Below are 27,854 nucleotides of genomic sequence, written 5' to 3' on the forward strand. Positions count from 1 at the left end.
CACTCCTCTCCTTCCTTCAAGACTCCACCTCTCCCCCAAAACCTTTTCTTTTTTTTTTTAATTAATTAATTTATTTTATTTATTTATTTTTGGCTGTGTTGGGTCTTTGTTGCTGCGCGCAGGCTTTCTCTAGTTGCGGCGAGCGAGGCCTACTCTTCATTGCGGTGCACGGGCTTCTCATTGCAGTGGCTTCTCTTGTTGCGGAGCACAGGCTCTAGGTGCGCGGGCTTCAGTAGTTGTGGCACATGGGCTCAGTAGTTGTGGCTCACGGGCTCTAGAGTGCAGGCTCAGTAGTTGTGGCGCACGGGCTTAGTTGCTCCACGGCATGTGGGATCTTCCCGGACCAGGGCTTGAACCCATGTCCCCTGCACTGGCAGGCAGATTCTTAACCACTGCACCACCAGGGAAGCCCCCCCCAAAACCTTTTCTGATTCTCCCAAGCCTGGCTGACATCCCATCCCCTCCACGAGCCCCCGAGGGTACAACTACACTCTGTTTATCCGAGCATCCCAACTGCTTGTCTCCTTGCCTGCCGCCCTCCCTCGGGGTTAGCAGTTGGTCTTGTTCAGCATCTTGGTCGTATCCCCTCCAGCCCTCACTATAGCATCTGGCACAGAGTAGGTGCTCAATAAGCACGTTCACTTGCTGGTGACATTGAGGGCGGTCAGGCCTGCCGACATCTGCGTTCCCATCTACCCTGAGAGTCTGTGAGTCTCTATTTCTGCTCCCACGGTTTGTCACAGAGGACAGGAAGTTGCCAAAGCCAGATGACAAGATGTCTGTTTGGGGTTGCCCAGGTCTGCTTGGTCTTTGCAATTTGTAATCAGGGTTTTTAAAAGAGAAACTGAACCAAGAGAAAAAACATGGTTTTGATGAGGCAAGAGTTGCAAAATAACTGGTTGTGTATTAGTGACAGTGGCATCTAAACCAGCTGTGGCCCTGTCCAGATTATATGAGGCTCTGTGGGGGTCGGCTTTGTGTATGAGCCAAAAGGACAATCGTCAAAACTATGATCTGAGTGTTTCAAAGCCCCTTCTCTCTCAAGGCATGGCCTCTAGAGGTCAGCCTGAAACCTGAAATCCTCACCTTAAATGATTTCTCCTTAAGGCTGGATAGACAGGAAGAGATTGGACAGAAATGAAAATATGTTACCCAAATGGTATAACCCTTGAAGCCACTTTTGGCCATTAAGGGCCAATTGTAAATTAGTTTATTTTTTACTAGATCAAACTGTATTGCCCAGGCTAGCTCCTGAAAAACTGTGAACTGTGAACTTCTCAGTTTAGAAGGTTGGATAAGACTCTGTACACCATCCGTCATCTCTTTTGAACCTAAAGATACTCTGAGCCAGATAGATTGGGCATTTTTATCACAGATTTACAAGGAAGGAAACTGAGTCTCGGAGTGAAGTGACTTGCCCAAAGTTGCAGCTCATAAAGAGGAAAAGAAGTGGCCGGGCACCCCAGTCTTCATGCCCCGGTGACCCTCTTCACGTGCACCTCCTGGCTCTGCTTCTTTGGCGGAGAGGTGGGGTGAGGGCTGGGCAAAGCAGGCTGGCTACGCTGTGGCCATAGCAGCCCCTTTGCCCAAACGGAGACCCGTGAAGGGCAAAGGAGAAGGGGCTGGGGGGTGGAAAGGCGGAGGTGAGGAGGGGCAACTGGGAGGACTGGCTCACCCTTCACAACTCAGCTTCAGGGCAGCCCTGACTCGGTAGCTCTGGGCCGAAGCTGGCTGTTTGGGATCCCACAGACAGAAGGGGTTTTCACACCCTCTCTCGGGGGGCCCTGAGCACAGACTCAGGGCTGCAGCAGTTACTGGTTGAGTGATCAAAGCAAGGCGGGGAGCCTTGAAAAGCTGAACCGGCGACTGCTCCGTCAGCAGCCAGCCTGGATCCTCTCCGCAATGGCAGTGCTCCCCAGCCCTGAACTCCTCCCCGGCAAGGGTCCGCGCCGGCCTCAGACGGAGACTCTGGAGAGGAGTCAAAGACAGGGCCAAGCCCTCCCTGCCTGCGAATTCTGGTGTGTGCCTCATAATAAGATTTGTTCTACCCAGCAAACAGAGGGCACTTTGAACTCACCTGGGGGCCTCTGAGCCTTCTTGTGACCACATAACCAAAGTGAACTACAGATATTTGCCGCCTCAGTAAAGAGCGTTGCTCTTCGGGGTGAGTCTTTAACACCTAACACTGGTCTCTTGTCTTTTAAGGACCGTCCTCATCATTGTATGAAATGGTAGGGCTGGGAGGGACTGCTGAATCAGTACCTAGTGCAGAAAAATGCCTTCTACGTAACATAAAAGATACAAATACTATATCAACGGGCATGTTTACTTGTTCAGTGAGCACTTACTGAGTACTTCTGTGCGCCAGACGCTGTCCTCGGTGCAAGAGAGGACAAAGTCCCTGTGCTCACGGAGCTTATATTCCAAAGGTGGGGACACAGATAAGCCAAGTAAATAAATAGAGACACTGGACTGTGCCAAAGAGTGCTAAGTGCTGCCAAGAAGCAAAAGTGGGCGAAGTGGCATAGGAGACCCTTCAGATAGAGAGGTCTCAGGAGCTGTGACCCTGGAGGTCAGGGGTCAGAGCCTTCGGCAAAGAGAGCGGGGGCAGAGGTCGTGTTTAAGGAGCAGCAAGAGGCCTGTGGGCTGGAGAAAGTAGCACGAGGTGAGCTTGGGAATTGTTTACACCCCCTTCTATCACACTGAGTCGGCCTTTTGATCTCAGCCTAAAATACCTTTCACTAATGCTGTTATGCTGACTTCTATATATTGGTATTTACAACCAATGCATGATGTTGTGTACTTTCAACTCGGAGGTAAGTCCTCTACAGGTGTTTATGGGGTTGAAAAGAAGATCATCTGTCCTCCAGAAAGTCTCTTTGGAAACTTGGGGTAGGGGACAGGGGACTAAGGGCAGATTCAGTCTTGGGCAATCTGAGGTTCCCCTGGAAATGAAGCCATGACAGCAGGGGCGGAGGCAGGTTCTTGCTTCACATACTGAGCTAAAGTGCAGCGCACACACACACACACACACACACACACACACACACACTCTCACATGCTCTCACACTCACACACGCTCTCACACACATGCTCACACACTCACTCTCACACACACACCCACATGCTCTCACACACTCACATACTCGCACACACACACACACTCACACACACACACTCACACCTGCTACTTTGGTGTTCACTTTTCCACTGCTGTCCAGCACACCAAGATAACCAAGATAACATCACAAGTAACTTGAAGCCCCCAGATTCCTGCACACTGCCCCAAACTGTTGAAATAAGTCATAAATGTCATGGTGTCTTGTTACTAAAGACAAGTTTCCTCGACTTGGTTCAAAGCACCAATCAACACATCTTCTCCATCTCCCATCCTCCACTCCCAGCAACTCCCTGTTAGATCTTAGATATTCCCTCGGGTGGATTTCTTGTCCCTCTTTCTTCTCTCAGAACCTTTACATTTACTTCATTCTCACTCCCATCCCCTCTCCATCCTGCCTCACCCTGGTCCCTCTTTCCAGTCAGCTTATTCCAGACAAGAAGATCTTTTACACAACGTCTTTCTGTTTTGATATCTTCTCTACTTTTACAGGAATGCTCCCAGATTCCTTTTCTTACCACTGGAAGGGCTGACTCCTGGCATTTATAACTCTAACACTCAGAAGGTCATGGAATGGGAAGTATGAGTTCTCCCCTCCTCTCCCCCATCCTTGAGTCTCAGTCTCCAGTTTCTTTAAATACTAACTCTCTAATGGGGTTTGGGGACAGGAGTCGGGGAAAGGAGAGGGATGAAAAAGAAAAGAAGAAAGTTGTTGTTGTTGTTTAATGATAAGAATAAAGGTACCTGTTTTCTGAACTTTGGAGCTGGAGAGGCTGATGGTCATGAGGGAGGGTGGGGAGCGGTCAAGCTGGCTGACAACCAGGGACGATACCCAGCAGAATGTGGTCCCTGGAATGTGTGCTATGTAATCTAAGTGCAGTAGACGTCAAAGTGAGGTTGCCGTCTGCCTTGGAGGCGGCGGCGATGAAGGCACGTACTTCAGAGCCATCCAGATGGCTCTGCAGGTACAAATCTTATTTTATCAACTATGACCTGGAATCAACATGCCCTTACCTGAAACTTGGAATCCAGTTTGCTCTTTTCATGGGAAGGGTGTGACACTTAGGACAGGAGCACAAATGATGCTGTTGGATATTTTGCACACACGCCCCTTCTAAACGTTCTCCTACTTTGAATGACTTCCCTCTCTTCAAGGTAAATATCTTCAATAGGGTGGACCTTCCCATAGGATGGACTAGGTGTATTTTTCTCAATTGTCTGGAATTTGATGCTAAATGAGGGGCCTAACTCTTAGGAATTGAGGCCACACAAATTCTAATATTATGTCCATCACAAGTGCTTATCAGTACTTTCTGTAACCAGAGATGTGCTAGGCCTAGGTGTCACAATGTCTATACCTTTAAGAGAGTTTATTCTTTTTTTTTTTTCTGGCTGCACCACGGGCATGCGGGATCTTAGTTCCCTGACCAGGGATCAAGCCCATACCCCCTGCAGTGGAAGCGCAGAGTGCTAACCACTGGACCACCAGGGAATTCCCAAGAGAGTTTATTCTCACTAATTTTCTAAAAGAGCCAAAAAGGTGCCTCCAGGTGCTATTTATCTTCCTTCTCAGGAAGATAAATAGCAGCCTACCCACCTCTATCTCTTGCCAACTACAACCCCACTTCCCTCCCCCTTATTATTCCTAACTCCCAAGTTACACCTCTATTTTCTAGTGGGTGAAGTACAAAAAAAAAAAAAAAAAAACTGAGGTAATATTTATTGTAAACATCCATAGTTCACCTGAGAGCCTGGGTAAAGTATCTCACATGACATGCCAACGGTTTGTTTATGTATTTAGTCCATGTTACTTTCTTACTCAGGTTTCTTGCCTTTTAACTTTGAGTTAGACTAAAATATAGTGTCTCGAGTTTCATGATATTTCAATGTATCTTTATTTTAGCCTGTCTACTCAATCTTACATTTGATAACAGTAAAGGATTCAGTAATTCATTCACTCATTTATTCATCCATTCATTCATTCATTCAACATTTATTAAGTATAATGTGCCAACTACTGTTCTTGGCACTGTTCACAGAAATGAAAGAAATGGGCAAAAGTCCTTGCCCACATGGAAGTTACATTCTAGAAAGGAAGATAAAACAAGATAAATAAAATATACAGTGTGTTAGACAGTGATATGTACTAGGGAGAAAACTGAAAATAAGTAGTATCGGGGTGCAGCTTTAAATAGGAGGGAAAGCCTCCCTGAGACGGTACCTTAAAAAAACTTTAACCCACCTTATTAATTTATCTGCTGTAAAATTCACACATTTTAGTGTACAGATTGATGACTTTTGACCAACATATACGCCCACTACCCTAATCAAGCTGTAGAAAATTCCCATCTCCCCAGAAAGTTTCGCCTCACTCTTTTATAGTCATTCTCCTAGCCCCACCCCAAGATACCACGGATTTTATTTATATCACGATAGATTAGTTTTTCCTGTTTTACAATGTCATATAAATGGAACATATAGCACAAAGTCTTTTGTATGTGGCTTCTTTTTGTCAGCTTTTTTTTTTTTTTTTAAGATTCTGGATGACTTTAATTTATTTATTTTTATTTATTTATGGCTGTGTTGGGTCTTCGTTTCCGCGCAAGGGCTTTCTCTAGTTGTGGCAAGCGGGGGCCGCTCTTCATCACGGTGCGCGGGCCTCTCACTATCGCGGCCTCTCCTGTTGCGGAGCACAGGCTACAGACGCGCAGGCTCAGTAGTTGTGGCTCACGGGCCCAGCTGCTCCGCGGCATGTGGGATCTTCCCAGACCAGGGCTCGGACCCATGTCCTCTGCATTGGCAGGCAGACTCTCAACCACTGCGCCACCAGGGAAGCCCTTTTTGTCAGCCTAATCCATGTTATTGCATTTATTAATAGTTACTGCTCTTTATTACTGAGTATTAATCCATTGGATGAATATACCACAATTTGTGTATTCGATTATTTATCATTTCTCCTCCTTTTCATCCTTTCTGTAATTTCCATCTGGTATTATTTCCCTTTGGACTGGAGGACGTCCTTTGGCATGGTCTGCTGGTGATGAATTTTCTCAGATTTTGTTTATCTAAGAATGTCTTTATTTCACCTTCAATTTTGAAGAATATTTTTGTTTCATATAGAATTCTGGGTGGACAGGATTTTTCATGCAATACTCGAAAAATGTCATTTCATTGTCTTCTAGCCGCTATTGTTTCTGATGAAAAATTAGCAATCATTTTTAACTTTGTTCCCCTGTATTTAATTTGTCTTTTTTCTCTGGCTGCTTTCAAAATTTTGTCTTTATGTTCAGTGTTCAGTTGTTTGACTATGATGTTCCTATGTAGGATTTTCTTTATCTTTATTCTTGAGCTTGGATTTGTAAGTCATTTTTTGAAAAATTCGGAACTTCTTGGCAACTGTTACTTCAGATATTTTTTTCTGTCCTCACTCTCTTCTCTTTCTGGGACACCAATCACACATGTGTTAAACTGTTTGATACTGTTCTATGGGTCCCTGACCCTCTGTTCATTTTTCCTTAATATTTTTTCTCTCTTTGATAATTTCTACTGATGTGTTTCCAGCTTCACTGAGTCTTCTACCATCTTCACTCCAAGCCCCTCCAGTGAATGACTCACTTCGGGTATTGCACAATTATAGAATTTCCATGTGATTCTTTTTATGATATCCATTTCTCTACTAAGATCCTTACCTATTCACTCATTAGGACCTTTTAAAAAAATTAGTAAGTGTATTTCTAATTTTAATTCTTTGAATATATACTGTAAAACACATATGTCTTAAAGTCTTTATCTTCTGAGTTCAACATTTGGTCCATCTTAGAATCAGGTTTTTTTTTTTTTTACTTCTTTTATTGTCTACTGTGAATTACACAATCCTGATTTTTGCTTATTTGTGTTTTTGGACATCTAGTGATTTCTGACTGACTGCTGGACATTGTGAATTGTGCGTCATAGAGACTCGAGATGAGCACTGTTCAATAGAACTTCCTGCATTGAGGAAAATACTCTGTGTCTGCACCATGCAATATGGTAGCAGCTGTTAAACACTTGAACATGACTGAGGAACTGAATTTTAAATTTCATTAAATTTTTGTTAATTTAAGTTTAAATACTCACGTATTTACCCCCAGAACTGCTCAACCTTTATTATATTTGTTTCAGTCTCAACCCCATAGCAGCTGATATTTGGTAAGGCTTGGATGGTTCTGCCTGGCACGTGCACACTCCAGCCCTCAGCCATGAACTCATGAGGGACCGCCCCACACATCTGCATAGAATTTTAGGACTTTCTTTCTGCACAGATCCCAGCCATTTCAGTTGCCTTGAACCCTGATCCCTGCCTTTTCAACTCCACAGCACTACTCTGCTCTGTGCAAATTCAGATCTCCAGGCAGAGAGCTGGACAACAGTGGAGCTCCCCTCACGCTCCCCTCCCCCAAGCACTGAAGTCTTGTGCTGGTTATTTTCCATTGCCTGAAAAGTATCTTACCGTGCTTATCTTGTCCAGTTTCCTATACTTAGAGGGGATGAGCTAGTCTGGAACCAGTTACTCCATCAGTCATCAGCCCAAGGAGTTTCCTTTTAAGTAACAATTCGAAGAAGGTGAGGAATATTGGGGGGAAGAGAATTTCAGAGAGGAAACTTCAGTGGAAAGGGCTGTGAGGCAGAAGCCTGACTTGTTAGTAGAACAGCACAGAAGCCACACGGCTGGAGTATGTGAGCAAAGGAGAGAGAGTAGGAAATGAGGTCAGAGAGGTTGTGGGCAGGGGAGGGGTGGTGGTGGGAACAGCTGTTGTTTAGCTTCATAGGCCATTATAAGGACTCTGGCTTTTACTCTAGTGAAATGGAAAGGCATTGGAAAGTTTGGGGGCCAAGAACTGATTTGAGTTATAACTGGATCACACTGTCTGTCGAGAAGAGACCTCTAGGACAAAAGCAAGGAGCTGAATTAGAAGGCCATGAAATAACTGGTTGACAGAACTTTCAAATTAATTAAACCTCTATATTATACAAATTTGATGGCTAGATTTTTATCAATTTTGTAGATTTTTAGGGCTCGCTAAGACACAGGCATCTTAGTGTCTAAGAATACATCATCTAAAGTCAAAAAGTAGCTGTGTGATTTTAGGCAAGGGGCTTAAAATGTCTCTCTTTGTTTCTATAAACTGGAGATAATAATAATAATATCACATAAAGGATATTATGACAATTAAATGAGATAATTTGTGTAAAATTATTTAAATGATGCCTTATGTGTATACAGTGAGTGCTCTATAAATGTTCACTATTGCTCTCTGATAATCTGAATGTGTGATGGTCATCTCTTCACCAATGGATACTGACTGATCTTCTCTGTCTGAGGGGCACAGACAGCCAGCTTTTATCCTCCAGGCATGTGGGCAGCTTAAGAAAGGAAGCCAGCAGGGAAACAATATCTTAAGCAACACTGAAAGAAACAAGAGCTAAGTAGAGGTGCACAGTTTGCTCTTAAATAAGGAGGGAAAGCTATTTATTAAGACAGGGCAGGTTTTGGAAGACTCCTGGGGAGTAATCAGACACTGAAGGATGAATGAGATACAGATACTTTTTGAAAAAGAAGGAAATTTATATCCTGCACATGGGCTGCTTGGCCTATTCAAAAATCACAGACCCACTAGGGACGATGTTCCATGCAAATATGGCTTGTGAAGATCATCTGAATTTGTGGCCATGGCTAATGTTTAAACAGCTTCTTAGATTCAAGGTGAAAATTAATGAGTTACACATAGCCATTAGCTCCTTAAACTCACATTCAGAATCAACCATATGAAGTAGCATGTAGTTATTTATATTACAGCTGAATGGCTTCATTAACTTATTTTGGGAAATTAGATAACGAATGCAAGTACAATCTTGTTGAACCAGAAGCATTTACCGATTGTCTCTGTAAAAATGTAGGAAAGATTCAAGAAATGCAAGCAGAGAGAAGTCAGGTGAGTCCTGAAATCCCAGTGCAGTAGCATTTGGGAAGTGAATGATGGCCCCATGAGCCACAGGAAGGTAATGGATACATTACTCAAAGGTTTTGATTAACGCATGTGGTCTCACATTTCATCTGGCCCAACATGTAACTAATTGGTCATTTCTAGCAGAGCCCATGGGAGAAGAAAAACTTGTTGAAACAAGATCTAGTGAGCCAAGATGGGCCAGCCGTACACCAGACATAAGCTGCTGTGCTTTGGAGATACCTGCATAAAACATGAGGAAAGCCAGCTTTCACGGGGTTTAAAGCTTATCTAACAACCTCTGGTGACAAAGAAAATATCCATCTCTTTAAAGGGATAAGAACTGTGGGCAGGCTCAGCCCTGTGCAGGCTGCAAAGAGAACTTTGGGAATTGCTTTCTGTTTGTTTTAAGAAAAGCCAGCCGAGAAGTTATTAAGAACAGGCAGAAAATATCTGTCAAAGAAACACAATGCAGTCCTCAAAAAGAATGAGGCATGTTTGTGTATTCTAATAGAGAATTATCTCCAACATTGGAAACTCAGCGATCAAATCAAGGTACAGACAGAATGATGTTTAGAGTATATGATCATTATGTAAAAAAATGAAATATACATATGCACAGACATAAAAGAGGTTGCCTCTGGGGAGGGGAGTTGAGTAGCTGAGAGTAAGCAGGGGACTTATTTATCCTTTTACCTCTTGAATTTATTTCTGTATGTACTTAAATTCAGATATGTTGTTTTTCTCAGTTGAAAATATTTAAAAGTTTAGGAAAAAAAAAATAACACCCATAATGAAATTTTCAAAAGAGGTAGAATAGGTCTTTCCCTTTCCCATTTGCGAAATGAACCATAATCATGCTGGATGCTGGGACCAAAATGAGAGTTCAATAGTGGAGATTTAGGATAAAGTGCTCCGCTCTGATATTTCACTCAAGGGTCCCTGAGTGTATTCGTTTGCTAGGATTGCTGTAAAAAAAGTACCATAAACTGAGTGGCTTAAACAACAGAAATTTATGATCTCACAGTTCTGGAGGCTTAAAGTCTGACATCAAGGTGTCAGCAGTTTGGTTCCTACTGAGAGCTCTGAGGAAAATCTATGTCTCTCCCCTAACTTCTAGTGGTCTTCTGACAATTCTTGGCATTTCTTGGCTTGTAGAAGCATCACCCCCATCTCTGCCTTCATTTTCACATGGCGTTCTCCCTCTGTGTGTGTGTGTCTGTCTGTCTGTCCAAATTTCCCCCTTCTATAAGGACAATAGTCATATTATATCAGGGGGCCCACCCTAACAACCTCATTTTAACTCAACTAATTACATCTGCAACAACCTGATTTCCAAATAAGGTCACATTCTGAGGTGCTAGGAGTTAGGACTTCAACATATGAATTTAAGGGGGACACAATTCAACCCATAACACCAAGTAACATTCACTTATCCAGAGTTACCTTGCTACAAAGGGGAAGTATATTGAAGTGTGTTTATAAAGCACAGCTAATGGGATGCATCTCATGTCCCAAGTGTATAAAGTAGATAAATGCTGGCATAGTTGAATATCTTAAAATTTTCAAGTGCATTACCATCCTCTGAGGAAAGAGAGACCCTAAACTTGGTTAACGAAGAATTAGCAGTTTCTACAGTCACAGCAATAAATCAATAGAATTGATTCCCTCAGCCCCCTCCTCCCGTCAATGCCAGCTAAGGGTATAGTCTTTCACTAATGTCTATTAAGCACCTCCTAGTGCCTGACACTGCTCTGAGAGCTGAGCACAGAGTAGGACAGAGCATCTGCCTTCCCTTCAGGTGGAGAAAAGAGACACACAAAGTAGTAATTATGTGATGTTGTAAGTGCTCATACAGAGATATGAACAAGAAAAGAGTACCCCTAACTGCAGGCAAGGAAGGCTTCCTGTGAGAGGTGATGCTGGGGTTGACTTTTTTTTTTTTTTTTTTTTGGCTGCGTTGGGTCTTTGCTGCTGTGCGCGGGCTTCCTCTAGTTGCGGCGAGCGGGGGCTACTCTTCGTTGCGGTGTGCGGGCTTCTCATTGCAGTGGCTTATCTTCTTGCGGAGCACGGGCTTTAGGCGCGTGGGCTTCAGTAGTTGTGACTTGTGGGCTCTAGAGCGCAGGCTCAGTAGTTGTGGCACGTGGGCTCCGTAGTTGTGGCTCACGGGCTCTAGAGCACAGGCTCAGTAGTTGTGGCACATGGGCTTAGTTGCTCCTCTGCATGTAGGATCTTCCCGGATCAGGGTTCAAACCTGTGTCCCCTGCATTGGCAGGCGGATTCTTAACCACTGCGCCACCAGGGAAGTCCCTGGGGTTGACTCTTGAGGGTGGGGTCAGAGATAAATGAGGTATGTGAGAACAGGGAGAGGCAAGAAGGAGGAGAAGCGGGTCCCAGGGGATGCTGTTTTCAAAGAAGGAGAGACCCAGACAGCCTTCCAGTGACCTGGGATGGGGACATAAGAGTTGGCATTGAACCTCAGGTGCTGACGAGCTTCTGAAGCATTTTAAGCTTCAGCCTGAGGGTTTTGGACTGCCTTATTCTATAGGAAGCCCTGGAGGATTTAGGGGAGCTACTTGGTCAGATTTCCTTTACAGGAAGACCTTTCTGAGAGAGAATGAATAAAGATGGGACAGATTAAAGAGAGGGTGACATACAAGGAGATTTTTGTAGGTGAGGGGAAAAAATGAGCAATAAACTATGGCGGTGATGACAGGACTAGAGGAGATAGGAAATAATTGTTTTCTCTTATTTGCATGCATTCATTTCATTTCCTTAAAATTCTGTATTATTTTTCAGATTGTAAAAGTCAATGCAGGCTCATTGGAAAAAAATTTTCAATGTGTGTGGAATAAATCAAAATGATCCTTAATTGCACTCCGGGAATAAGCATTATTATTTTTGTGTGGCTCCTATTTCTTTTCAAAATCATATATATGAACATATGTAGTCATTTACTCAGAAACTATTTTTGTAAGCCGATCTCTCCCCTGCACAGATCACATTCCCCTATTCCATTAAGCGACTTCGTACAACTTGATTTTAATTGATGTACCATATTTCTTTAGCCAATCTAGGGGCAGATTTGCAAACTGTTAAAGGGTTATAAGTCGTATGAAGAGGTGACCGATGAGCTGATGAGTATGTGGAAACGGGAGAAAACCAGGGAACCCCAGCTGCCGAGCTGAAGCCTCGCTCCCTGCAGCTGTCTTCCTGTTTAGGCCTGAACTGGAGGAACGTCAGAGGAAACAGACATCCGAAAGGATCCGTGAATACATGTTCTAGTCAATCTCCACAACAGTGAAAATAACCACTCCTCCGGGCACGCAGACACAGCCCCGTGTTCAGAAACTGCCAGAGCATTCATTAAAATAGATTAAATGGCCTGCCCTGAAATCCTCAAAGGATATGGTAGATAAAACAAATGCCCTCCTAAACACAGCTGCGGGCCGCCCAAATCCCAGCTGCACCTGATGAGCCATCGCAGAGGGAAGCAAGCTGAGACAGCCTTCTCTGCCAGGAGGCCAAGCCTCTCCAGGCGCCGCGGCCCTGCCCGGCCTCTGCACCTGTCACTCACCTGACATCTTCCCCGCATCCTGGGAGGGCACGCTTGTCCTGGCACGCCCTTTCCACGGCGAGAGGGGGAGGAGATGGAGCGGCTCTTTCCAAGAGGGGCCTCAATCCCTGAGAGGCACAATAAGTCCAGTGGAGGCGAATAACAAAGCTTATTCATTTCCAAAGAAATGAAAAGGGGAGGTATTGGCAAACAGACTAATTAATCAGGCGCTTCATGTTAGGTGCAGCTTGGTTTCCATTGTCTAATGCAACTCCTACACTTCTGAGCTTCTTTAGAAAAGGTTTATGGTTGAAATATAACTTGTGTCTTTTGACCAGTCAGGAACTGAAAGACATCCCTCTTTTAATCTTATGAATGGAAAGTAATAAATTTCAGTGGCTTTCTTCTTTATGTTCATGGACCAAGCCTCAGAACAAAATATAAATAATCTCTTCTCTTGTGCCTGAGGTAGACTTTCAAAAGCAAAGGACTTTCCTTCCTCCTTCCCTCCCTCCCTCCCTTCCTTCTTACCTTCCTTTCTTCCCTCCTTCCTTTTTCTTTTTCTGAAGTGTATGAACTATTTCTGTTCTTTCTTTAAGGGAAACTGCGGGGTTTAGAGTATATCTTTATGTGGAGCTGATAGGAAGGTACTCTCATATTAGCATTTATTGCTCTTCTTTAACTGTTCTCTTAGCAGTTATTCTGCCAAAGAGAAAATATGGGATGCACCTTTGTCAAAAAGCTCTCCATCATTTGCAGTTCACTGAAACTCACTCACTTCCCTCATCAAGCATTTATGGACCTGCTACTAGTTTTGTGCCTGGCATCACGCTAGGCATTCGGAAAGTGGGGATGGCTGCAACATAACACCCAGTCCCAGCCTCAGGAATCTCACAGTTGAGTTAGGAGGTAATTTCAGTAGGACGTGATGGGGGCTATAATGAAGTGAAGCACAGAGTGCAAAGGAGAATCTATTGATAGTTCAAGGGTCGTTGAGCTTGGTTTTGCAGGGAAGGTGCATATGACTGTGAGGGCAGAGCACGTGCAAGGGTGTGGGGTTACGAGAGAATGTGAAGCATTTGGAGAACTGGAAGTACCTCAATGAGATGGGAGCAAAGACGACAGGTATAGGTACTCACCAGGAGACCCCTGGCCCCATCCTGCAGGTAATGGAGAGATTCCGATAAATTTTAAGGATTTTAAGAAGAGGCATGATATGGTCAAATGTGCACTCAGTAAAGTGTTTCTTTGAACCTTTGTTCACTGCACCACTATATATGAGTGTCATTGTCTTATTAAGCTAAAAGCTGAAAGTCCCATTGGAAACCCTACCCTACAGTTCTTGTAATGGAAACATGAAGGTAACTCAGGGCTTACAACCCTGGGTTGAAAAAAGATCAAGGACATTTCATAGATCTTATTGCTTTACTTTTTCTCTTAGGGCAAAGCACACATAAAAAAGACCCTCAAATGGTGCTCACTGCTACCAAGACTTTCTGTTTTAATCTTACATCTTTCATCCTAAATGCTCATGAAAGACATGTTGCTTTTGGTTCACACTTGGGCCAGTGACAAAGCTTTTCATGTTTGTTGACCCAATAATCAGCCATTGCACTCAAAGACTTAGAGTGGATCAGTTTAAAAAGAGCTATCAGTGCATCTGAACTACAGCTCCCAACCCCATATGCCTGGGCTTGCTGCTGCCACAGGGAAACTCCCACTTCTTCCCAGGGGGGTACTGTGTTTCTCAGCCTGTTTAGCACTAACATGTAAAAGCTGCTTGTGTCAAACATGGGTAAATGGCAAACTCACTTAGGAGATTAGCTCACCTCTATTCCACAGCGGGAGTGGCCAAATGAGATAAACCCCAAAGACTTATGGCAAGACGAGTCTAGTGTCCCGTTTTGGAGAACGGCACAGGGGTCCTTATGGGAAGGAGGTGGAGCCCCTCTCTGTGCTTATCTCAAGAGATTAGCTTTAAACCCCGTAGTTTTCTCCAGTCAAGAATTCATTATGGAACTGTCATTTTTTATTTAAACATCTTTGAGCTCTTTATTTCTGCAGCCCTTGGCATTGAGATAAAAGGCTCTTAAATCACTCCTCCCCACCAACTACTACACTGTATTAAATAATTGCCATAGAATGAATGTTTGTCCCCCACCCCCCATTCATATATTGAAACCTAATCCTCAACGTGATGGTGTTAGGAAGTGTGCCTTTGAGAGGTGATTAGGTCATGAGGGTGGAGCCCTCATGCATGGGATTAGTGCTCCTTTAAGAGAGCCCAGAGAGCCCCCTTGTTCCTTATGCCACGTGAGGACACAGCAAGAAGATGGCTGTCTAGGAAACAGGAAGAGGGCACTCAGCAGATAACAAATCTCCTGATGCCTGGATCTTGGAATTTCCAGCCTCCGGGGCCGTGAGAAATCAATGTCTGTTTATAAGCCACCCAGTCTATGGTGTTTTTGTTATAGCAGCCTGAACAGACTAAGACAGGAATTGCTACTGAGAAGTGGGGTGCAGCTGTAACAAATACTGTAAAACGTGGAGGCATTGGGTAGTGAGGATAATGGGTAGGGGCTGGAAGAATTTTTAGTATGCTAGAAAAATCCTACATTGAGATAAATGGACCATTAAGGGTGATTCTGGTGAGAGCTCAGAAAGCAAAGAGAACTGTAGAGACGGCCTCAGTCTTCTTAGAGAATACCTAAGTAATCATGAAAAGAATGTTGGTAGAAGTATGGACAGAAAAGCCATTCTGAGAGGTCTCAGAGGAAAATGAGGAACATGCTATTGGAAACTGGAGGAAAGACCATCCTTGTAACAAACTGGCAAAGGACTTGGCTGAATTGTGTTTGTGCTTTAGTGTTTAGTGGAAGGTGGAACTAGTGTGTGATGAAATTGGATATGTAGCTGAAGCTATTTCTAAGAAAAGTGCAGAAGGTACAGCTTGGCTCTTCCCAACCGCTTATAGCAAAATTTGAGGGGAGAGAAAAAACTTAAAGGTGGAATTAAGCAAAAAGAAAGCAGAACTTCAAGATTTGGAAGATTCGCAGCCTGTCCATACGGCAAAAAAATGAGAACATGAAGAGTATGGCCAAGCGACTATTTACTAAGGAGCTGAATATGACTCAGCCATCTCAAGCCAAGTGTTGTTCTTCAAGACTATGGAAGAATGACCCTGAAGGCAATTCAGAGGCCATCACACACCACTCCTATCACAGGCCAGAGTGCAAGGGCCTAGGGAGCAGAGTAATTTCAAAGGGTGGGACCAGCTTTCTGGGTCAGGTGAGGCAAGATGCCCCCGCAGTGCTTCAGGTGTGGGTCCCTGCAAGGAGGTTCTCCAGCTTGGGCTGCATCCAGTGGAACCATGGCATGGATAGGGCCCCCTGGGAGAGCCACAAGGCCCCAGAAGAGAACCACGGTGCGGCAGAGCCCTAGCAGAGAGCCACTAACGGGCTGTCCCACTGACACATGGGGTGACATTGCCACCCCAGTGGGCCTGGAAGGGAGAGCACTAAGCCAAAGAGGAGTGTTCTCAAGCCTTGAGTTTTAATGCTGTTTATCCTGTTAGGTTTTGGACTTACTTGGAACCTGACATCCCTTTCTTGTTTCCTATTTCTCCATAGGAATGGGAAGGTCTATCCTATGCCTGTCCTACCTTTGTATTTTAGAAGCACATAGCTTGTCTGGTTTCAGGGATTCGCAGCTGGAGAGGAATGTGCCACGGGACGACTCACACTTTGAATCTTGCCCATATCCGATTTAGGTGATAGTTAGATGAGACCTTGGACTTTAGACTTTTGAACTGCTGCTGAAAGAAATTAAGACTTTGAGAGCTATTGGGATGGAATGAAGGCATTTTGTATGCAAAAAGGATATGAATTTCAGGGGGACAGGGACAGAATGCTGTAGACTGAGTGTTTGTGTCCCCACAACATTCATACATTGAAACCTAATCCCCAGTGTGATGGTGTTTGGAGGTAGGGCCTTTGGAAAGTTGTTAGGTCATGAGAGTGGAGCCCTCATGAATGTGATTAACGCCCTTATAAGAGAGAGCCCAGAGAGCTCTCTTGTCCCTTCCTCCATGTGAGACATGTGGGTAGGATGTCTATAAACCAGGAAGTGAGCCCTCAGACACCAGATCTGCTGGTGCCTTGATCTTGGACTTCCCAGCCTCTGGAACTATGAGAAATAAATTTCTGCTGTTTATAAACACGCAGTCCATGGTATTTTGTTTATAGTAACCTGAATGGACTAAGACAGAAATACTTCCTTTTACTATCCTAAATTTACCTACCTTCCCCTCTGCTCCCCTCTCACCCCTGCCATGTTCAGACAAACTAGCGATTTGTGAAAAAGTCAAAGTTCGCAATTCTGTCTTCTTTCATCATGTATCTCTCTCACCTTGTGTCTTTCTAGACAGAAGAATTCTCATCTTTTTAGCTCTCCTTATATCACAGTTCCCAGTCCCTGTCATAATTTTGGTGGACTTACTCTTTCTGTTCAATCTCCATTGTTCCCCTGGGGAATGACCAAAATCTATGCCCCCAGGACCTCCAGTTTGAGCCCTATAGAACATTTAGGAAGAGAGGACTTGTGTTTGGTTTGGTTTAGTTATTATTCTTTCCCCATCTCAAGAAACATGGGTAGATGTAGCTTACCAAGTGAGGTTGGTGACGTCCTTCTCTAGAAAATTTTAAAGTTGAGTACACAATATTTCATTGAGGAAAATTTGTACAATATGCTAGCTATTCAATGAACTACAAAGACTGTAAGCCCTACAACTAAGACCCTAAAGCAGAGCTAGATTAAGAAGGAGGCACCAGCAGAAATCACAACCATACAGCTTTGACGAGCTTATCCAAAATTTCATAATCAGATCAAAGGGAAAAACCATTTTGTGTTTTGTGGTTTATTACTGCTTTTATTTGGGCTACATAAGGGAGGGAGCCCCATAATATCTTAGTGGTTGGAGACTTGGCCTAAAAGCCAAAGGCAGGCGGAGAAGGAGCTGGAAACAGGTTCGCCTTTGTGACACACTTGGTCTCTTCTGCCTCCCTTTGGCTCTAGTCTTCACAGAACATATATCTGAGTGGGAATTGTGAGTACAGTGGTTCTGCTTCCATGGGTTCTGCTTCCGGTTTCTCTTCCACTGGTTCCCCCCCTCCCCGCCAACCCTGTTCCAGTTTCCCTGGCATCCTCTTCCTCCGGTTCCACAGACCAACCCTATTACACTATTTTACATAAGGGACTTGATCATCTGTGGATTTCAGTATTCGTGGAGGATCCTAGAACCCATGCCCAGCGGATACTAAGGGACGACTGTATTTGGCTTCTGTTCTCAGCAGAGCTTATGTGATGAAAGTAGGCACAGGTGGCCTTTGCTACCTCTAGCACATGTCACCACCCCCTCAGCTTTCCTCTAGATGCTGCCCCCAAGCCCCCCATCTCATGCTGTCCTCTCCTTCACTTCAGGGCCCCCCAAACATTTTTCAGATCCATTAATCATATTAAATTAGCATCAGTTCTTGATAAATTAAAGGTCATCTCCCTCCCAGGGTAATATACCAATATGGGTCAAAGTCTTAGCTAAAGAAGGAGTGTCTAGCTGTGGAATTCTAATTATAAGCCGGTGGAGTAGATAACCCGCCAGGGCAGGCTATTCCACTGCTTCTAAGCTCCCATTATATGGACCTGCATTGTCCAAAACAGTAGTCACTAGCTGAATGGGATGATTAACATTTAATTAATTAAAAGTAAATAAAATAAAAAATTTGGTTCCTTAGTCACACTGACCACATTTCAAGTGCTGAAGAGCCTCATGTGTCTCCCAGCTAATGTACTGTCCAGCACAGATACTAAACATTTCCATTATCACAGAAAGTTCCATCACAGTGCAAGTTCAGATAATTACTTTCTTGGCCTATGCAGAGGTGGTCCACCCTTACCCCAGCACAGGGTTTCTCAGTGTGGGCACTACTGACGTTTTGGACTGCATCCTTCTTTGTTGTGGGGGATTGTCTTGTGCATTGTAGGATGTTTGGAAGCATATCTGGCATCCATCCCCTATGTGCTGGTAACACTTCCCATCCAGCTGTGATCATCCGAAATGTCTCTAGGGACCTCCCTGGCGGTCCAGTGGTTTAGAAATGTCTCTAGGGACCTCCCTGGCGGTCCAGTGGTTAAGACTCCACACTTCCACTGCAGGGGGCACGGGCTCGATCTCTGGTTGCAGAACTAAGATCCCACATGCCACGTAGCGTGGCCCAAAAAAGAAAAAAATGTCTCTAGACATTACCAAACGTCCCCCACAGGACAAAACTGCTCCCAGTTGAGAACCACTGCAGTAAAGCTGGCTGACACTCTGGGGGTCATAGAGGACATGTGTAAGCACACTTGTGAGCAAGATAGGCTCAGGGAGTTGTGAGCGCTTAGAGCACAGGGACACTGCAGGGGGCAAGCCATGCACATTTCACATGCTCTTGAAACATTACAGATGAGAAGAATTTCAGAGTGACATTTATAGCCCAGAAAGATATTCTTCCCCTGGTCTTGAGAATTCCCTTGATGCTAAATTGTCATGTATGTCAAAGCTCTACAGAACTGCAGGGAGGGCTGTAAATCAAAGGAAGGCAGAGAAAAGGCCCAGGGGGCAGATTGTGGGGTGAGTAAACTTATCCCAGCACGGGTGAACGGGGTTGCCTCCACTTCACTCTGAGATTTCCAGCCTGATGTGCTAAGCCCCCTGTTCCCAAAGTGGCCATTCGTGCACTAAATGGCCATAACTGCCTCATCAGCAGCTTGTCAGCTGTAAATTCTAATCCCAGGCTGGGTCTCTCTTCCCAGGACCAAAGTCATGAAGATGTTTGCCCTTGCACAGGTCTTTGACGTATGCTAGGCCACATTTGTATATTTGTCTGAGGGCCCTCTCAAGAGCTTAGCGCTTCCCTCTGACCCAGGCGAGGCTTTATGTGCTGTGCATTCCTCCTGACCATGACGTCATGCTTGTACCTCGCCATTGGAGATTGAATCCAAAGACCGGAGGACTTAAAAACCTTAAACAAGCAAATGTTTTCCATTATTTAAGATGTTAAGGAAGCCAAATTCTGAAATATTTATGGCCACAGCCTCCTTTGTGGGTCGTCAATGACTTCTTCCCTTTCAGGAGGCATCTTACGGAGAGGAGCCCTGGCCTTCTCCCCCTGGGGCCACTAACTCACGGCAGAGCTGAGTCAACCGTTCCATGGGAAGACTGGTGAAAAGTTTATTCGCCACACACTTCTAGCTGCAATGAATGAAACCAAACTCAGGAGAAGTCCAAGTTTACCATAGAAGGCAAAGCAGAGACCAGGGACCGCCCTGTTGCCTGCATACATGCATTTTAGATTTAGCTCAAGTTGTTTTTTCTGTTTTCAGGGACGATGTCAATCATCTCATAAGCAAATGAAAACAATGATTCAACAATTCTGTAAACATTGAGAGAAAAAAGAAACCACCCCACAAAATACTTTGTGTACTTCAGACTAGGGTGGGGATGAGTTACACGGTGCCTGGTGCCTTCGGTGTCACCTCTGCTCCTTCCTTTTATTCAGGGCCTGTCAGAACCAAGTGGCTCCCTCTGGAAGTTCTGCCCAACGCTCCGGCACCATAGCAAGCCGTCCAGTGTGATCTGAGCCCTCTTAAGAGGGTCTAAGTTATTCTTTACAGGTAAGACTTAAAAGCCCATTCTTTTATTCAGTGTTTCTCGGTGGGGATGCTTTTAACATTTGGGGTGGGATGACTCTTCGCTATGCGAGTGTCTCTGGCTTATCGCAGGGCATTTAGCACCCCCAACTTCTGGGCACAAAATGCTAGTGGTGTCTACCTTCCGTCATTGTCACAACCAACCCTCCCCTAGCGCTCATTTCCCAGTAGCACTTGGCGGGCAGCACTGCCCCACTGAGCACGTTGCAAGTGTGCTGCTGTAGAATCTAGAATGTTTGCACTACCCGTGGAGCATTTAGGTAGCCAACGTATCCTTTATTTATTTCGCCAGCTGATTCTGCAGACCTCAGATCTGAGACCCACTTTGCCCGATCTGCAGAGGGGTTTTGACCATTGCATTTCTTCCCCTAGAGTGAGATAGTATGGGGTAGGGGGTGGGGGAGACAGGAGAAGAGAATGACCAGCTGCTTAGTTATTCCATTCCTGCTCCCTGTTGATCTCCTAAGGTTGTAAATACACTCCAGGAGAACTCTCCTAGGTGTGGAGCAAGAGGCCTTAAGTTGGGAGGAAACATGAGGAAAACATGGAGATTGAAGTTGAAGAGGAGGTCCTTCATGGAAAAAGGCTGGGAAGATTGTAGGTTGTCTCTTTCGTGAAAAGAAGTTGAGGCTCAGAGATGCTAAGTGACTTGCTAAAGCTTAGACAGCTAGTTAGTGTCCTGGAACTACGGTGACCATGCCATACCAGGACAGTCCCCACTAGTGCCTGCTGTCCCAGCAGAATTATCAGCAGTAATCTCTCTCAACCTCACAGGAGTCGCAATTTGGATAATAAATTTTATGATCACCCTACCTAAAACCTAAGTCTCTCTAACCATCAATTCATCACTTTTTCCACTATACAACCCTTCCTCTTTCTCTTTTTTTGTGGTTCTCAAAACTTTTCCTCCTAGTTGAGTCCATTTCTCATGTTTTCATAACTTCGTCATCCTCAAAGTTTGGGTGGCTATAAATGACAACTCCAAGTCCAGATTGCCTGAACTATGGGGCCGTTGGTTCCTAAGTGGACGAGGAAGCAAGACACCCCAGAAACAGGATCACTTGGGCCGCAGGCAAGTTCTCAGCCTTGACCAAGCCTTAGAAAGCCACCCAAGTGCCCCACATCCTCAGTGCCCGAGGCTGGAGGTGGGTGGGGGCGAGGAATCTGGTGAACATCTGTGATTTTATTTTTAATGAATCCAAGATGAATTGAAAAGAAATGCAGTGTGAAACACCACCCATTAGGCTATGAAAGTCCAGTATGCCCAGATGATTCAAGTATGGTGTTCATATTCTTCGGTAATACTTTGAAATCCTTTGTGAACAATAAAAGTTAAGTATAAGCAAGAAAGTGCTTCTCATAACAGAATAAAATCCCTTTTCCTTGTCTGCCCCGTGGGGTGAAAAATACCAGTGTCGTTAATGGGTATATCAGTACCACCCTCAAGAATTTCTTTGTGTCATAAACACACAATGCGATTTTGGTAGAGTCCCCCAGCAGGCTATAATCATGAGCTGGGAGGAGGCTGGTTCTGCGGCTGTGCTTGGTTTCTTTATTGCTGTTAATTTGCAACAGAACTAAATACCTGTGTAACGAGAACTTCTGATACCAACGCTCAGTGGACTTGGGAGAAACTGGTTAAAATGAAAATTGGTTACATATAGAGTTGGGAGAGTAAAATGGCTTCTTTTTAACATAAGGAATTTTGCTATTCTGTTTTTTTTTAACACCTTTATTTGAGTATAATTGCTTTCCAATGGTGTGTTAGTTTCTGCTTTATAACAAAGTGAATCAGCTATGCATATACATATATCCCCATATCCCCTCCCTCTTGCATCTCCCTCTCCCCCTCCCTATCCCACCCCTCTAGGTGGTCACAAGGCACCGAGCTGATCTCCCTGTGCTATGCGGCTGCTTCCTACTAGCTATCTGTGTTACATTTGGTAGTGTATATAAGTCCATGCCACTCTCTCACTTGGTCCCGGCTTCCCCTTCCCCCTCCCTGTGTCCTCAAGTCCATTCTCTACATCTGTGTCTTTATTCCTGTCCTGCCCCTAGATTCTTCAGAACCATTTTTTTCCCCTTAGATTCCATATATATGTGTTAGCATATGGTATTTGTTTTTCTCTTTCTGACTTACTTCACTCTGTATGACAGACTCTAGGTCCATCCACCTCACTATAAATAACTCAATTTCGTTTCTTTTTATGGCTGAGTAATATTCCATTGTATATATATGTGCCACATCTTTTTTATGCATTCATCTGTTGATGGACACTTAGGTTGCTTCCATGTCCTAGCTGTTGTAAATAGAGCTGCAATGAACATTGTGACACATGACTCTTTTTGAATTATGGTTTTCTCAGGGTATATGCCCAGTAGTGGGATTGCTGGGTCATATGGTATTTCTATTTTCAGGTTTTTAAGGAACCTCCATACTGTTCTCCATAGTGGCTGTATCAATTTACATTCCCACCAACAGTGCAAGAGGGTTCCCTTTTCTCCACACCCTCTCCAGCATTTATTGTTTGTAGATTTTCTGATGATGGCCATTCTAACTGGTGTGAGGTGGTACCTCATCGTAGTTTTGATTTGCATTTCTCTAATAATTAGTGATGTTGAGCAGCTTTTCATGTGCTTCGTGGCCGTCTGTATGTCTTCTTTGGAGAAATGTCTATTTAGGTCTTCTGCCCATTTTTGGATTGGGGTGTTTGTTTCTTTAATATTGAGCTGAATGAGCTGTTTATATATTTTGGAGATTAATCCTTTGTCCGTTGATTCGTTTGCAAATATTTTCTCCCATTCTGAGGGTTGTCTTTTCGTCTTGTTTATGGTTTCCTTTGCTGTGCAAAAGCTTTTAAGTTTCATTAGGTCCCATTTGTTTATTTTTGTTTTTATTTCCATTTCTCTAGGAGGTGGGTCAAAAAGGATCTTGCCGTGATTTATGTCATAGAGTGTCTGCCTATGTTTTCCTCTAAGAGTTTTATAGTATCTGGCCTTACATTTAGGTCTTTAATCCATTTTGAGTTTATTTTTGTGTATGGTGTTAGGAAGTGTTCTAATTTCATTCTTTTACATGTAGCTGTCCAGTTTTCCCAGCACCGCTTATTGAAGAGTCTGTCTTTTCCCCATTGTATATTCTTGCCTCCTTTATCAAAGATAAGGTGACCATATGTGTGTGGGTTTATCTCTGGGCTTTCTATCCTGTTCCATTGATCTATATTTCTGTTTTTGTGCCAGTACCATACTGTCTTGATTACTGCAGCTTTGTAGTATAGTCCAAAGTCAGGGAGCCTGATTCCTCCAGCTCCGTTTTTCTTTCTCAAGATTGCTTTGTCTGTTAGGGGTCTTTTGTGTTTCCATAAAAATTGTGAAAATTTTTGTTCTAGTTCTGTGAAAAATGCCACTGGTAGTTTGATAGGGATTGCACTGAATCTGTAGATTGCTTTGGGTAGTATGGTCATTTTCACAATGTTGATTCTTCCAATCCAAGAACATGGTATATCTCTCAATCTGTTTGTATCATCTTTAATTTCTTTCATCAGTGTCTTATAGTTTTCTGCATACAGGTCTTTTGTCTCCTTAGGTAGGTTTATTCCTAGGTATTTTATTCTTTTTGTTGCAACGGTAAATGGGATTGTTTCCTTAATTTCTCTTTCAGATTTTCCATCATTAGTGTATAGGAATGCAAGAGACTTCTGTGCATTAATTTTGTGTCCTGCTACTTTACCAAATTCATTGATTAGCTCTAGTAGTTTTCTGGTGGCATCTTTAGGATTCTCTATGTATAGTATCATGTCATCTGCAAACAGTGACAGTTTTACTTCTTCTTTTGCGATTTGGATTCCTTTTATTTCTTTTTTGTCTCTGATTGCTGTGGCTAAAACTTCCAAAACTATGTTGAATAATAGTGGTGGGAGTGGACAACCTTGTCTTATTCCTGATCTTAGAGGAAATGGTTTCAGTTTTTCACCATTGAGAACGATGTTGGCTGTGGGTTTGTCATATATGGCCTTTATTATGTTGAGTTAAGTTCCCTCTGTGCCTACTTTCTGGAGGGTTTTTAATCATAAATGGGTGTTGAATTTTGTCAAAAGCTTTTTCTGAATCTATTGAGATGATCATATGGTTTTTCTCCTTCAATTTGTTAATATGGTTTATCACATTGATTGATTTGCATATATGGAAAAATCCTTACGTTCCTGGGATAAACCCCACTTGATCATGGTGTATGATCCTTTTAATGTGCTGTTGGATTCTGTTTGCTAGTATTTTGTTGAGGATTTTTGCATCTATGTTCATCAGTGATACTGGTCTGTAGTTTTCTTTCTTTGAGACATCTTTGTCTGGTTTTGGTATCAGGGTGATGGTGGCCTCGTAGAATGAGTTTGGGAGTGTTCCCTCCCTCTGCTATATTTTGGAAGAGTTTGAGAAGGATGGGTGTTAGCTCTTCTCTAAATGTTTGATAGAATTCTCCTGTGAAGCCATCTGGTCCTGGGCTTTTGTTTGTTGGAAGATTTTTAATCACAGTCTCAATTTCAATGCTTGTGATTGGTCTGTTTATATTTTCTATTTCTTCCTGGTTCAGTCTCGGAAGGTTGTGCTGTTCTGTTTAATTAAGAGAGCGTTGTACAGACAAGTCTGCCTTCTAATGAGCTCTCTTCCTGACCACCTTGGAAATATCTATTCACCAACTTCATTTATTCCGTGGTGAACAACACAGGCTCTGGTGCTATTTGACTCTGTCCTATGGCTAGGGAGGCTGTGTGATCTTAGGCAAGATCTTACTTAACCTTCCTTGGCCTCAGTTCCCCCAACGGTAAAACAAGGATACTAATGCCCACCTTATAGATCCTAATCATGTTGCTGTGAAGAGGGAAGACAATAATGCATGTGAAGTGCTCAGTGTAGGGCCTGGTTCATATAGCTGCCATTATGGTTATTTAATCAAATGCTTCTGAGATCAGTAATATAACAAGTGTTGCACCAGGTTGTGAGGCTTCAAAAATGAATAAGATATGGGGCTTCCCTGGTGGCGCCGTGGTTAAGGTTCTGCCTGCCAATGCAGGGGACACGGGTTCGAGCCCTGGTCCGGGAGGATCCCACGTGCTGCGGAGCAACTAAGCCTGTGCACCACAACTACTGAGCCTGTGCTCTAGAGCCCGCATGCCTAGAGCCCATGATCCACAGCAAGAGAAGCCACCGCAATGAGAAGCCCACGCACTGCAGCAGAGAGTAGCCCCCTCTCGCCGCAACTAGAGACAGCCTGCTCACAGCAATGAAGACCCAACGCAGCCAATAAATTAATTAATTAATTTGTTTATTTAAAAATAAATAAATTTTTAAAAAAAGAATAAGATAAAGATTCTGACTTGAAGTCCTTACATTCTAAGGGGGCATAGCAACCATACACGCAAATACTTACGTGGGGCTCTGAGGTGGCAATGGGAAAGAGAGCCTATTGACATTGTGTTGAGTTTTGAAGCATGGATAAAAATTCTCCGGGCAGAGAAGGTGAAAGGGCTTTCCAGGATTGTTCAGGATAAGTAACCATGTACCTGGATGAGTGGAAAAAGATGATACGACTTTTGTTTTGGTTCCAGACCAATTTTTACAGAATAGATTATGACTCATTTAAACAGGTAAAACAAAGCCTTCTGTTTGTACATTTTATTCTCTTTTCCCCCAGCCAAGCAAGCAGAGCTGGGGATACTGTGACGTCAGGAGGCTTGTTAGGTAAACAGAGCACATTTCCCTGAGGTCAGAGCCGTCCACTCTCCTCTCACTGGGGTCTTGGCCCAGACCTGCCCAGAACATCGCCTGCAGTAGAGTGACCCATGATGCAGCCCGCTCTCCAGAGTACTCTCCAAATTCCCTCTGACCTGCACGGAAAGATGTTTGAATAAAACGTTTCACTGTAAACCTTCAAACTCAACGTTTCTAGAAGACTCCTTTGGGAATGTCCATGGCGTTGGGCTTCCTGCCATCTACCATTGACACCTCACAAAAAGTGGCCCTGGCAGAGACAGATCACAGAACTGAGGAGGACGGGTGAGTTCGTCCACAGACCCTTGAATGCTTCAGCTGGCTGGGGCCCAGATTTCCGGAAATATGGACATGGCGTTTCAGGTCAAATGAAAGTGGTCGTTTCAGAACTCTCCCCAGGAAAAACTGGTAAGGAGTGAGGAAGTGGGACCATGGAAAGGCACACTGCCAAGAGCAAGAAAGGAAAGGCACACTGCCAAGAGCGAAGTTGGATAGAAGGTGACTTGGATCAAACCCACAGGGGAGCTTGGAGCTGGTCCAGGCCACGTGACAAGGCTGTCTTGAAGGGACAACACAGGAGCTGGGGTTTTTATACCTCCCATTCCATCGGTCATTGGTTCAGTGCTGCTCCCAGGGGACTTCACTTCCTGGGCACTGCCTGTGCACACAGGCTAATAGATTCCTACAGCCTCACAACAATCCACTGTGGCTGTAGGAAGAAGACCATACAGGCAGGACCCGGTGCAAAATGAAAATGTGGGAGCCCTTTTTTAAAAAGCAGGGAAAAGGTGCCAAATAAAAGGTACTAAAATAAAAGCTTTTTCCTTTCTTCCAGAGTCTCTCTCTTGGCTTGTCATCGTTTCTTTTGTTGTTGTTGTTTTTTTTAAATGCCACTATTGAATGCCACTCTAAGTGAAGGAAAATTTAAATTTTAAATCATTAGCATAAATTTTACCCCTTTCATTTCAATATTGTGCGATGCCTGTTTTACATGCAAATATAAGAGCATTTAACGAGTATGCTAATCACCAAAATTACACAATTTGCATATTTCATTCTTACTGTAACAGTGGAAAAGCTGCGCAAAACCAACTCATCTGCTTTTATTTCATTTCTTGATGCATGCACGTTTTAGTAACAGTCTCTACCTTCAGCTTACTGATGGGTAAAGAAGGACTGAAAGGGAAGGGACTATGGGTGGCCTGACCTTTCCCTTTCCTTCTCTGTCATCATTTTTAGCATCAGTCAAGTCGTTCGCTAGTGCAGGAAAGTAGTGTGAGGAAGAAAGAACATGAGAGGGCTCTTTGCTCATCCATGTTTCTTAGAAACCACTGCCTTCTTTCTGGGTTAGAAGCAAGTCTTGGTTCAGATGGAAAATGTGGCCTCTTGGGGCTGTCAGCATCCCTCCCGCTCCCCAGCTAACTCAGTTGGAGACAAAACACACTTTCCTTGTGCTCGCCTTGAGTCTCTGTGAACTCCCACACACTGAGGGTCCACTGGAATTCGGTGCTCATGGGAGCATCTGTGAGAGTGGGGCAGCAAGAAAGGACAGACACACGGACTGTGTGTATCTCCTCTGTTCGTGTGCATGCTCTGTTGCCCCATCAGAATTCACTTACAAAATTCAAGTTCAAAGGAAAAACATTTAAGAATTTCAAAATGACAGTAGAGCATCAAACTCAGC

At 44.0% G+C, this 27,854-nt stretch overlaps 1 long non-coding RNA gene across 1 annotated transcript in view; it reads left to right on the plus strand.

Annotated features, from left to right (window-relative positions):
* LOC130708994 (uncharacterized) overlaps nucleotides 1-27,009 on the plus strand; it is an 84,656-nt gene extending 57,647 nt beyond the window's left edge. The window contains exons 4-5 of the long non-coding RNA XR_009009398.1: nucleotides 20,254-20,368; nucleotides 26,094-27,009. This is a non-coding gene — a long non-coding RNA (uncharacterized LOC130708994). The remainder of the gene's footprint in view (nucleotides 1-20,253; nucleotides 20,369-26,093) is intronic.
* Nucleotides 27,010-27,854: the final 845 nt, after the last annotated feature.

Source organism: Balaenoptera acutorostrata, chromosome 10 (genome assembly GCF_949987535.1).
Source record: "Balaenoptera acutorostrata chromosome 10, mBalAcu1.1, whole genome shotgun sequence".
NCBI lineage: Eukaryota > Metazoa > Chordata > Mammalia > Artiodactyla > Balaenopteridae > Balaenoptera > Balaenoptera acutorostrata.